The sequence below is a fragment of the Equus caballus genome, chromosome 1 (genome assembly GCF_041296265.1).
Source record: "Equus caballus isolate H_3958 breed thoroughbred chromosome 1, TB-T2T, whole genome shotgun sequence".
Lineage (NCBI taxonomy): Eukaryota > Metazoa > Chordata > Mammalia > Perissodactyla > Equidae > Equus > Equus caballus.
The window spans coordinates 4,327,274-4,339,555 of record NC_091684.1 but is presented as its reverse complement, the minus strand read 5'-3'; the positions used below and the strand labels follow the sequence as shown (position 1 = coordinate 4,339,555).

Below are 12,282 nucleotides of genomic sequence, written 5' to 3'. Positions count from 1 at the left end.
GGTCCAGTAGGAGTTTACTTGGCTTATACTTGTGCTATTATGCTTGTTTCTAACACACAAGTGTTTTGTTCACCTGTCACCTGTCACAAAAGCTAAATTGTCTGAGCAGATGACTTAGTGACAGACAGAAACCTTCAGAAAAGACTGAAGAATAAAAGACCTACTCTGTAGGCTGGGGCAGAGGCAGCTGTGGGCAAATCTGCCTGTGTGAGTCTGCTCAGGCTGCCATAATGAAATACCACAGATTATGCAGCTTAAACAACAGAAATTTATTTTCTCACAGTTCTGGAGACTGGAAGTCTGAGATCAAGGTGTTAGTAGGTTTGGTGTCTGCTGAGGCCTCTCTCCTTGGCTTGTGGACGGCCATCTTCTTCTCCCTGTGTCCTCACATAGTCTTTCCTCTGTATGTGTTTGTGTCCTAATCTCCTCTTTTCATAAGGACCCCAGGCATATTGGATCAGGGCCCACCCCGATGACCTCATTTATCCTTAATTACTTTAAAAGACTCTATCTCCAAATATAGTCACATTCTGAGGTACTAGAGGTTAGGATTTCCACATATGAATTTGGAGGGAAACAATTCATCTCATAACACTGCTCTTCAAAGGCTGAGGACTGCCCTCTCTTAAAAGGCTGTGATCAATTCAGTTGATCTGCCCAATGGCACCTATGTTGTCCCCTTATTCTGATAAGAGGCAGTCATGGAGCTGGAGGGTGGTACACACGCCCCACCCCAGGCCTGTCTGACCAGGAGCACATCTTGGGTCTTGGGCTCTGCTCTTCCAAGCCCAACAGATCATGAGCACCACCCACAGACCTCAGGCCTCCTCTCATAGGACCACAAGCACCAGTTGGGGAAGTTCTCATGTTGGCCAGAGGGGTCCAGATGGTTCTGTGACTCAGCATCAGCTCCTGGGAGCCCCAGTAGCCTGACTCAGAGGCAGGCAGCTCCCTCTCCAGGTCCCCCGACACCAGCTCCCAGACATTTCTAAAAACCCTGCCTTGTGCCTCCACCTGAGAAAAGAAGCCCCGTTCTCCTTGTCAGCTGCCTCAGGGCTATGTGGTTCCTGTGAGCAACCCACGTTTCAATGGTCTGTATCTGACCCCCAAAGGGAGAAGCCCACATGGCTGCGGAAGTGTTGTGAATCACTGGAGAAAGTGTTCTGAGTCCCCAGAGTATGACACGGCCTCAAGACAGCCCATGCAATCCACCTAAGTGTCTGCTGCCCTGTGTTGCTCCCTCTCCGAGTGGCCTGCAGTGCAGGTTCCCAGAGAACGGTGGTCTCTGGCTGAGTTTACAGGGAGGGCCTGTCCTGGAGCATCTGGCATCGCATACTCGTTTCTCTCCACTAGGCACCACCCCAGAAATGGAAAGCTCTACAGAGACGTGTCCTGTATGGAAGGCGGCTGGCTCTCCAAGGTGCAGCTAGAGGGATGATGCAGCACCTGGAATGAGCAGAATTGGAATGTTTTGGAAAACTTTGCTTCCATGTCATTTTAAAATGCAGATGATATTGAAAAGCATGGTATATGGTAACTGAGGCATGGACCAGCCCTGGAGCCACCAGAAAGTCTAAATGGAGACGGTGTGTGTGGAGGGACAGGGTAATTCCCTCTGCACCATGGGAGCGGATGGACAGGCGGAAGGCTGCTTGGCGTTACAATTCTCCACAGCTATGTTCTGGTTCAGTGGCAATTTACACCTTACAGAACATGTTTAACCAAGCACTGCTACTCTCCTGCAGCTTCATTCCTACAATCATATTCATGCAATTTGCCTCGACCACACTGTCTAAGGAGCCCTGGGAGAGTAATCCCCTAGGAAAGTATTCGATAAGTGAGCAAATTCAGAGAAGGATTGATCACGATCCTGAATTGCACCAGCTCCCCCTGTCACAAATGAATTTGGGGTGCCTGCCTTCCAGGGAGGGGCAGCTGGGTCTGTCCTGTGTCCTAAAAGCCTGCCCGCCCGCCACCAATTTATGCCCCCAATACGGAATATGCCGCTGCATAGTAGGAATGCCCCGGGAAGAAAAGAGCGATGCGTGTGCATCCTGTCATCAGGTAACGGTAGCCCGCATGTCACCCAGCGTAGGGTCGCAACGTGAAGATGTGCAATTACAGGGACAAAAATACCCCAGGGAAATCAACACGGGACTTATTAATATCAGACCCATAGGTGACAACTGTCAGACAATCGGTCAACAAGGGGCCTCATGCCTGTGTGATCCCAGCTAACCCATTATGATCTTTATGAAGTGCCCTTCCAGGGGGTCTGGATCCTCGGATATGAGGGGAAGCCCCTTCCCTTTTATTAGTAGCTAAGCTCTTTATACTTTGACCATATTGCAGCAGGTTAGAAGTCTAAGCTTTATTGTCTTATGTTATTGAAAATCCAGATTCCGGCAGGCTTCTCCCTCAGGCCACGCTTTGTCTGCGAATACATTCTCATTTTTCCATGTACAGAGACCGTCTGGAGAGAGGCAGAAAAAGATTATGACTGTAATATACTTAAATCCAATTTATTTGCCTGGCCAGAAACTTCCACCCTTCACAATTGCTTTCTACCCAAGATGTTGTCTTTAATTCTTTCATGACAGGGAGGAACACGCGGCAGCGGCTTCCCGCAGGTCCAGGCATGGAGGGAGTGTGTGCGGCCCACGGTGTCCAGGCCAGCGGGTGACAGGAGGGCCCCAGAGAGGGCTCCAGCCGCTGAAGTTTCCAGTTCGGAACTTCTCGTTTGTTTGTGAGGAATAAATCTTCAGTCGCATGTCCTTCACCAGAAGAGAAATATGCTCGTCAGAGAACCACGGGTCTGGGAAGGACCCTGCCTGCCCCTGCGATGCTTGCCGCAGCCCCTCGCTTCTGACGTAGGTCGTCCAGGAGCATCTGCCTCCTGGCTACTGGCTCCTGCCCAGGTGTCACCTGGATCAGGGCCGTCCTCACAGTGATCCGCTAAGGTCTTTGTCAGCCTGAGTTAACTGTCCCTCCAGCCTTGGCCTCTGGATGCAGGCTCGCAGCCCAGGAGGGAAACGCTTTGGGGGGATTCTTTTCTTAATTAGTGTTTGCTCCATTTAAATGATGGGATGCAGAGGCCTGCCAGAGCACACTGGGAGGTGTGGGCAGCGTCCGGCTGCCTGGAGGGCGCCCAGTCGCTGCCCAAGCCCCTCCCCACCCCCTTCCCCAGCACAGCAATGCAAGGCACCTGCCCTGGCCTTGGACTGCCCAGGTCCCGAACTTGGGACTGGGCTGCCCTCCTGAGTATCATCTGCAGGCCCTGCCTATGGCCAGTTCAGTGCAGCTCAGATCACAATTACTGAGCACCGACTGTGCTCGCTCCTTCATGCCAGTCTTTGACAAAGGGAGGAAGTAGAGATGGCAACCTTGAAGGAAGTGATGAACTGGAGGGCTCTGAGCTCAGAGCAGGGGAGTGGGGCACTGGGACAGGGTCCCAGTTGGCAGGCAGGACCCCCGAGGAGCTTGAGAGATGCTGTGCAGCATGAGTACCTCATCCGGGTTTGCCTGGAATGTTCTGATGTTAGCACTGAAAGTCCCACACGTTCCAGGAAACCCTCAGTTGCAGATAAACCGGGATAGTTGGCCACCCTAGTGGCCAGGAATGGAGCTCTGAGCCCAGTCCAGCGCTGCTCGGTCCCATCTGGGTGACCCCACAAGTAGCTTACAACCCGGGCCTGTTTCTTCACCATACTATGGACAATAGGATGCCTTTTACCTCTAGGACACCCCGTGTCTTCTCATACACTCTTTTATTTGGGTCCATGGCCTTCTCCAAGACACTTTGGATGCCTTTAAGGCATGTGGGTGACCACAAATTTGCTGTCCCGGAGATCCAATGGGCATGACCCATTGGGGGATGTGGCAAATTGCACAGCACCCATGGGCAGGGTTTGGGATAAGAAAGTGGCTTGCCTGGGGAAGCTGGCTCCAAAGTTAGCAGCAGGAGGCCTGAAATCTCCCATCTCTTGGCTTCTTATACTGTGAGGGTGCTCCAAGAAGGGACCCCTGTGCCCTGCCTCTCTCTTTTCATGGGATGAGTGTGAGAGGACGTATCAGTGGTGACACGAGGAGCTGGTGTTGGAGCAGTCTGAGCCTGGCCACCACCTCTTTGAGGGAATGCTGGGCACTCAGCTGCCAGCCTGGGCCCCAGCCCCCAGTCCCCACTGGGCTAAAGTCCACAAAGAGCTCCCACGACTGTGTTGTAACATCTGCTTGTCCCTGCCCTGCAAGACACATGGGAGCACCGGGGTCTCTCCAAGGTGAAGGCCATGTCAAGGCTCTTTTTGCAAAGCAGCTCAAGAAGTGGGTCTTTTGGTTCGCGGACCCTGAGTACTGGCGTCAAATTCTTTCTCCCATTGGAAATAGGACAGCAATAACAGTCGTCAGTGATTCTCCCTTGCCTCACCCCACACTGCACACCTCCGATGGTAAAGCACCTTCTTCAAAAGAATAGAATGAAGAGATCGCAGCGGTGGGGCCGAAGGCCCAGTGAGAGGGGCACCAGGGAAACTGTGTGGCTTTGGGAAACTGTGTGGCCTCCTTGATCAGGGGACCATTCCTGGGCATAAGCCAACCTACAAAGAGATGCTTGGGCCTTCGTGAGGATCCCACCGCAGCCCCAACCTCCGAGAGGCCCTCGTAGATGGGTGGGAGGTGCTGCACTGTCCTAAAAGGTATGACCTCCTCCCCACCACCGAAGGGCAGAGTCTGTGAAATTTGTTTCACTTTGAAGGAAACAAGGTTCCTGGACCCATGTCCTGCCAGGGAGAAGCTGTGTTTGAGAGAGAATGCGGAGCGGCAAACACCTCCATGTGGATGCTCCGGCTCTTAGTGCAGACAGCTCCACAAACTTACATCTTTCAGGGCGCTGACAGCTCTCACCAGTGCCCACGTATGGCATTTGACTCAGAAGCGGAGGAAGACAGTGGTCCCTTCAGTATGTCTGGGCGACAAGGCCCAGAAGGCAGGTTTGGACATAAACCTAGACACAGAATCCGTTCTTAGGAGGGCAATGAATAGACCAAAGAGCAGGGCATTTTACGTACTAACAGATTCTGCTAAATCTTTTTCCAAAATGACTGTAAGACTTTGCATTGCTACCAACAGTGATTGAGTGCCTATTTTCCAACATCTCCATCAGCCCTAAATACTATAATTTTTAAAAATTCTTGTCAACTTGATAGTAAATGATATCTAACAGATTTGATTTGCATTTTTTAACTTATGAGTTTTAGCACCTGTTGCTGTGGCAAAAATTCAGGAGCAACCCAAGTGTCTATCAATAGGATGCCGGCGATGTGGATGATTGTGCGTCTAGTCAACACAATGACGCGTGGGTCTTTAAATGATGAGCTGGATCTGTGCTGATGAGTTGTGTTTACAGGAAAGACCTCCAGGACACATTGTTAAGTGAAAATGAAAGTTGCAGGACTTTTGTGTATAATTTTAACAGGCCCTGCACACGTACATGCACATATGCACACGTATACTCACATGTACGCTTATACACACTGACACTCCCCGCCCCCCGCCCAGGCAGAGTGTGTGGGCATCGAGTTGGAAGACATGAGACGGAGCCCACCCAGTGTGGGGGTGGCTGTCACTTCCTGAATTTCAGGCCTGGGCTAGTCTGAGGTCTCAATCAGAGAGTGTGTGTGGAGTTGCCGGGTAGACCGGCAGTCATTCTGCAAATGCTAACCACTTAGGACAGTTTGGATGGAGCTAAGTTCATGACCAAGGAAATATATGAGAAAATGAAAACTCTGCTAACTGGACTGAATTTACGTTCTTAGAAGACTCTGTAAATGGATAAGTATAAGTGCGTTCCTTTAGCTCACTTTTTCAGAAGCAACATTGTGATGAATTTCACTCTCCGTTTTCTGGCACAGTCTTTGCCCTGTGTGTTTCAGGCTGAAGGCTTGGAGCTTCTTGCAGCTTCTCCCTGGAGCTGCCTGAGTGACCAGGATCAGCCCCTCTGCACAGAGACCTCCTTCAGCTGCGGCCCCTCTGCCCCCTTCCCTTGGCCCAGGCTGCCTCTCACCCTGAATGTTTGAAATTCATTCTTTGCTGTTTGTTTTGTATCTACCTCTCTGTTCTCAGATCCGTAACAGCTCAAAGCTACATGCTGTTCTCATCATTCCAACCTAAGTTGAGGGAGCCTACATATAGCCAAGGCGAGAAAGCAGGAAAGTGGAAACGAAAGAAGGGGAAGGAGCTCTGGGAAGGAAGGTGGGCGGCCCTCACTGCCTGGAGGGAAAGTGAACTTGAACTGGGTGTCAGATTATATTAGGGGATCCCTGTTTCTTTTGTTAGATGTAATAACGTATAAGTGATGTCAAGATATCCTCCCCTGTTGAAGATACATACTGGAGTATTTCAGGATGAAATAAAATGATGCCTTGGATTTGCTTAATACACTCCAGGAAAAAAAATCCCAAGAGAGAGAGGGAAAGAGACAAGCAAAGAGCAAATACCTGACGAGGCCGGGAGGCCTTCGCGGAAGCCCGTTCTCCCAGCCTCTCTGCTTTGAGTGGGTCTGATTCTTCCACAACAATGAAGTTTTTTAGAGCACTTACCAATACTGAAAAACACGTTAAAAAATAAGGAAGTTTAAGGGGCCAATATCTTCAAAACAAAACAAAATCGATTATCATTATTTACAGAGATTTTGGTATTCTTAGAAAATCCAAGAGAATTAATTTGTTAAAATATTAAAACTAATTGGAAGGTTTATCAGCTGGCCAGATACAAAACACATCTATAAAAATCTAAAACTTCTCCCAGATACCAGCCACTGGAACAGAGATTTTTTAAAAGATGCCATGTACAAGGTGCCCATTACCAAGAGGGTTCTGGGTCTTGAGTGCAGGTGGGAGGAAACCCTCCTCCCATGTGTCACCCATTGCTCTCTGGGGCCCTAAGAAGCTGGGACACGAGCGTTCTCCCCACAGCTTCTTGATGCCCCCGAAGCCACCGTGTCTCCATGCCCCTGCTCCAGGAGATGCTCGCGCCCTACCTTTGCATTACCAGGGCATCCGTCCATGGTGGTTATCCATCCATAGCAGTTAAACCAAAGTGAAGGAACAGACGCCCTAGAGGGGCGCAGAGCTTGGCCTCCTGCAGCTGGGACCTGCTTGCAGCTCGTAGATGATGGTGAGGTTCTAGCTCTGTACACGATGGATTTGAAACTCTGAGGGTTGGTATTCAGCCTGGCACCTAGACAGTGCCTTGCAGACCCTCACAGTCTGTGGCACACAGGGGCACATCAGCCATATCGGGGCAGAGCCCTTGAGGCTGCTGAGACTGGCACCTCTCAGCCTGCAGACACCAGAGTGGCACCTGCTGTGGGGCCAGGCCCCCAACTCTTACCTGAGACTCTGCCTCAGGAGCTCGAGCTCAGTGGGAGATGGCCACACCTGCTGTGGTGGGGACTTCCACAGAGCCACGACCAAAGGGCTGTGGGCCCTGAGAGAGAGTGTCTGGGGCACTGGGAACGGCTGGTGCCAAAAGGTGTACCAGACCAAGCCACCAATGTGTGCCAAAGCACGGAAGCAGAAACCAGCTGGTTCTGGAACATTCAGGACTGGTAAGGATGCTTTTCAGACAAGTCACGGACATCCAACTCAAAAAGCAATGTGTGAGACCACGTAATTTCTCATCTCACAGGGAGGCCAGAGGTGGCTCTGGCTGCAGGATTGGCTCATTCTATGGTTCCAAATGTCACCATAGGTGTTGCTTCTCTGCTCTGTGGTTCTCAGTGTCAGAATCATCCCAAAATGTGTTCCCCTTGTGATTTCAAGATGGCGGCTGGTGGCAATGGGGATAATACGCTTTCTCGTTCACATGCAGAGACAGAGCTAGAGAGAGAGAGAGACAGAGAGAAAGAGAAGAAATAGGTGGTGAGGGAAGGCAGGGAGAGGACAAGAGGGAGAAAGAGAGAGAGAGAACTTTAGCACACGTCAGATGCTTCCCTCCAGGCTGACCCGCTAGCCACACCTGGGCAGAGAGCGCCCATGGGGGCTGTGGGATGCCGTCTGAGGACCGGATGCTGAGGACCCGCCTAGGGGCTGCTGCAACAGGAGGGGCTTCATGGAAAAGAGGCCAAGAGGACCCCAGAGAACAGGCTGGGTCTGGGTGGGGTGGCAGAGCTGGGACTTGGGCTCAGACAGGGTCGCTCCCGCAGGTGGACGGTGAGCCTCCCGTGATGTGAAAAGCCGCGTGGGGGCTGTGGCTGGAGCAGGAGAGTGGAGAGGTCTCTTCCAGAGCTGCAAGGAAGGTTACAGCCCAGGACAAGAGGCCCCTCCATCTCGGCTCGAGCTGTGCACTCCCTCGCCCCCTGCTTTTCCTTCATCTACACCCCGCCTTCCCCCTCTACCTGCCAGGTAGACCCCTGGACGGCCAGGGCCGGGCCTCTGGGGAAAGGGGGCTTCTTTGTTGCTGTCAGGCACTCAGCTCCTGCCAAGGACGCAGAAAGGCCTCCCTCGGGACCTCAGACTGCCCCCAGCTGCAGATGAGCAAATTCAGGAGAACTGACTTTGAATCCCAGAACTCTCCCTGGCTTCCGGATGGAAGAGCAAGATCCGTGGGAAATTGTGAACCCGACACCCGGGGTGGGTCCAGCTCCAACACTGACAGCTGTGGCCTCAGGAAGTCACGAACTCCCTCTGGGCATGTGCCCTCGGCCACCTCAAAGGGGCTCTGTCCCCAGGAAGGGCTTCCTATGGTGTGTGGGACAAGAGGTGGAACTAGAGAGGTGTTACCACCAACAGAAACATCCAGCTGTGCCCACAGGTGGGGGCCAGCTTGGCTCTGCCCCCGCCTCTGACATTATCCCCAGAGCCTGCCCCACGGAGAGCTAGCTGGGCCTGCTGTCTCCCCTCCCAGCCCTTGTCTCTCTTGTCTCTCTGCTCACTGGGCTCCAGGGGTCACTAGGCCCTGTGGGGGGACACCAGAGTGCCAGCACTGCCCGTCGAGGTGAACAAACCCATCCTGAAGGAAGTTTTCGACCCCACCAAGGGGGCCTGGTTTTCCTGGAGGGCAGGGACCAGCTTCATCCCCCGCCCAGGCCCAGCCGCTGGGGCCCTGAGGAGCTCTCCCTGGGGGCGCATGCTGCTACGAACTACACTCATAGCTTCCCCTTCGCACCCTCGAGGCTCTGCCAGGCCTGCTCTCCCCATGCTCATCAGATGACTTCCTTCCCAGACCACCACCATGGTGAGTGGCTTCCGAGGAGCCAGGCCCCCTGCCAGAAACTTTGAGAACAGAAAGGGAAATCTACATGTGTCTGATGCTGTCGCTGTCGGCCTGTAAAACGGCAGGAGCCCCACCTGTGTGCGCTGGACGACAGGAACAGCAACAGCCCCGTGCGCTCCCATACCAGACTCACTGCTTCTGCAGCCACCTCTGGGCCCAGCCCCCTCACACACACTCGCTCGTTTAGCAACCATCGCACAGCACTGCTTGTAGCTGCGTTAAGACCTTTATTCCAGAAACATTTTTATCTGTGGCATTTTCATTTGAAGCAGAGGTTTCAAAAGTGAATGCAGACAAGAAAGCATTGTTAGGCAGCCATGGCATGTCCAGTCACAGCCTAAACTCAGGGATATGAAATCACGACTCAGAAAGTCACACCCTGTCACACCGGCCTGGTGCAGATCCTGGATGCAAATGCTGGCATCCCGTTCATGAGACAGCCGTCCCCTAATCCTATCCAATGCACTTTCCCATCTTCAGAGGCGACCGATAAAGTAGTTTGATACAAGTAAGTTGTAGATTAGATTCTGCAAAGCACATTTTCCTAAAAAAATCCAATTGCACCTGCTTGGTTTCTGGGGTGGTATCGGTCATTTGGTGATATTACGTGAAATGTGCTTAGGTTGCTTGAGCTGGAGAAGAGGCGAGGCCCTTCACCCGAGGGCATGGGATGAGGCTGCACCAGGAGGACTGGGCAGGGGAGGGGCCAGTGGGCACCCTTGGGTTCTGTGCTGGCCAGGCAGCCCGACCTGTCCCCTCCACCTGGCGCCTCCCCAGCCAGGACCTCTACCAGAAGCGCCAGGCGCAGTCCACACACGGGAAGGCAGGCATGTGGTGGTTCTCACCGCAATCTGTTTTAATTACGTGTGACATAAAAAGACCACCTACAGATGAGACAATGCTGCCGTAAGAGTCTCAAGGTTACTGCAGGGAATACTTCATAACCCAAGTGTGTTTTCCCCAAGGACTTACACTACCATTTGATTTAATTTTTAATTTTTACATTTTAATCAAAAATAGATCAAATGGTGGTGGTATCTCCCGGGAAACATACTTCAGATAGGAAGCCGGCCACGCTCCTTTTAAATATGTAAAGCTGCCATCTCCGTATAAGTCACGGATGGCGCCCGCTGCCAGCCGCCCCAGCGACAGGCTGGGCGTGTTTCTGGAGGAGCAAGGCGGCTGGCAGCTACACCTGCTCCAAACCGCCGTGGGCTTCAGGAGGGGTTCATTCAGTCAAGGCGCCTCCGCACCCGAGGGGCCCCAGGTCTCCCTGGGGAAGTCACTCTACCTTTCCAGGATGGGGCGGTGGGCAGTGTGAATCACCTCTTGCGTGTGTGTACACCTGTGTACGCTTGTTTTCAATGCTCTGCATTCTAAACAATAGGCAATACAGCCTCTCGACTGCAAGGGAAAGCACGCACATCCTTGTCCAGGTGCTTGCATGGAAGAGGTGCATCTTCTGTCCACGATGGTCACCTGGCCCGTCACACCACAGCTCTGAGGTTGGCCTAGACTCCGGCTGATATCCAAGCGGGCTCTGAGAGTAGCCACCCAACACACTGTGTGACCTCAGATGACGCACTGTGTGTTCTGCAGCTTCTCTGCACTTGATGTTGTCATCTGCAAAGTGGGGACAAGGCTGGGATGTGCATGCCTATGGTGTCCCTGGGGATCAAGAGTCCATCAAGAAACATACTGGAGAAGTACTGGCTGCCCATCAGACGTGCCCACTAATGCTGTCTTGTTGATGTCATCCTTAGGGCATGGGTGGTGAAGGTAGCCTGCCCTCTCTCATCCTGGGTGTCGGCTCAGGCTGCCTGAGTGTCTGTGCAAGGCGTGAGGCGGCTGGGTGCTTGGTGGGGGAAACAGCTGGACAATGGGGGAGACCCAGGTCCTCCAGAAGCCCTGGCCTTCCCAGCGGCCGCCTTAATGCCCCACAGTGCCACAGCTCTGCCACCTACAGCGTCTTTCTCAGGTACTGGGTCTCCCTGCCATGAGTGACCCAAGATACCTGCACTCCAGGCTTCCAGGTTCTCCCACTACAAAGCCATCAGGTCCCCACAAAGCTGGGAGAGGGGCAGGGAGAGGACCACCCACCTTCTCTAACTCCCGTCCCTGCATCAGCCGAGATCAGCGACACCCTGGCCCCATCAGCCTGGCTCCTGGAGACCTGTTTTCACATATTTACATTGTAATGCAGTGGTCTTGGCCTCTGGTGCCCCAAGTCAGGGATGGGCCCTCCTCCCATCAAAGTCATTTACATAAAGATCCACTGGAAGGATTTTTCCTGATTTAGCTCCAGGGAAATAATGCGGTTTCTCCTAAAGAACAGGTGTGCTTCCTTTCTGTGGGCCATGGGGTACACATCAGACCGTCTGTTTGTAACTTATAAGCCCAAAGAAAGAGTTTGTGCTCGTGTCCAGCGGCCAGGTTTTTGGTCCAGTTGTCCTCAGCTGTGGTACAATGTAACTTGTTTCCTGCCTCATCTCTGCGGCTCATCACTCATGTGCTTCTCAGTGGGCTGTCCAGCTCCCTCTCGAAGCTGTAGGACAGTGGGGCTAGTAGGTAAAGGTTGGTCTGGCTGTGTCCCCTCCCCGGCCTCACCCACCAAGGCCAAGGGTGGAGCCTGAGTCTGCGGCTGCTCTACCCACTGACAGGGCCCACCTCCAGCGGGTTGGCGCAGGGAAGCTGTACAGGCATCCGGGCTCACGGTGCAGGGGGTGGGACGGGAGGCCCAGCACACGAGAGCTCCCTTTCCACCCTTTCGGTTCTGTCTTTGCTGCTGTTTCTTCATTTAGAATCAGAGCTCCAAACGATGCTTTCCCAGGTGTGGAGCATGCCCTCTGGGGCAGGACGGCAACTCTCCAAGCTTGCTGTGTCTCCCTTGGGGGCCGGGGACCCTGCCCTGGGCTCTGAGAGGACCCTTGGCGAAACCCAGCTCCTGGAAGATGCTCGGGCACCCTTCAGTCCTGAGTGGTGGGCTGGGGCTCACGCTGTGGCTACTCAGGT

The 12,282-nt window shown here is 53.1% G+C and overlaps 1 long non-coding RNA gene across 1 annotated transcript; it reads right to left on the bottom strand.

Annotated features, from left to right (window-relative positions):
- Nucleotides 1–2,506: 2,506 nt before the first annotated feature.
- Nucleotides 2,507–7,874, bottom strand: LOC138920602 (uncharacterized). Its single transcript, XR_011432052.1, has 3 exons — nt 7,034–7,874; nt 6,492–6,598; nt 2,507–2,774 (listed from the first exon to the last, which is right to left on the bottom strand). It is a non-coding gene; the product is annotated as an uncharacterized lncRNA (long non-coding RNA).
- Between the last annotated feature and the right edge of the window lie 4,408 nt (nt 7,875–12,282).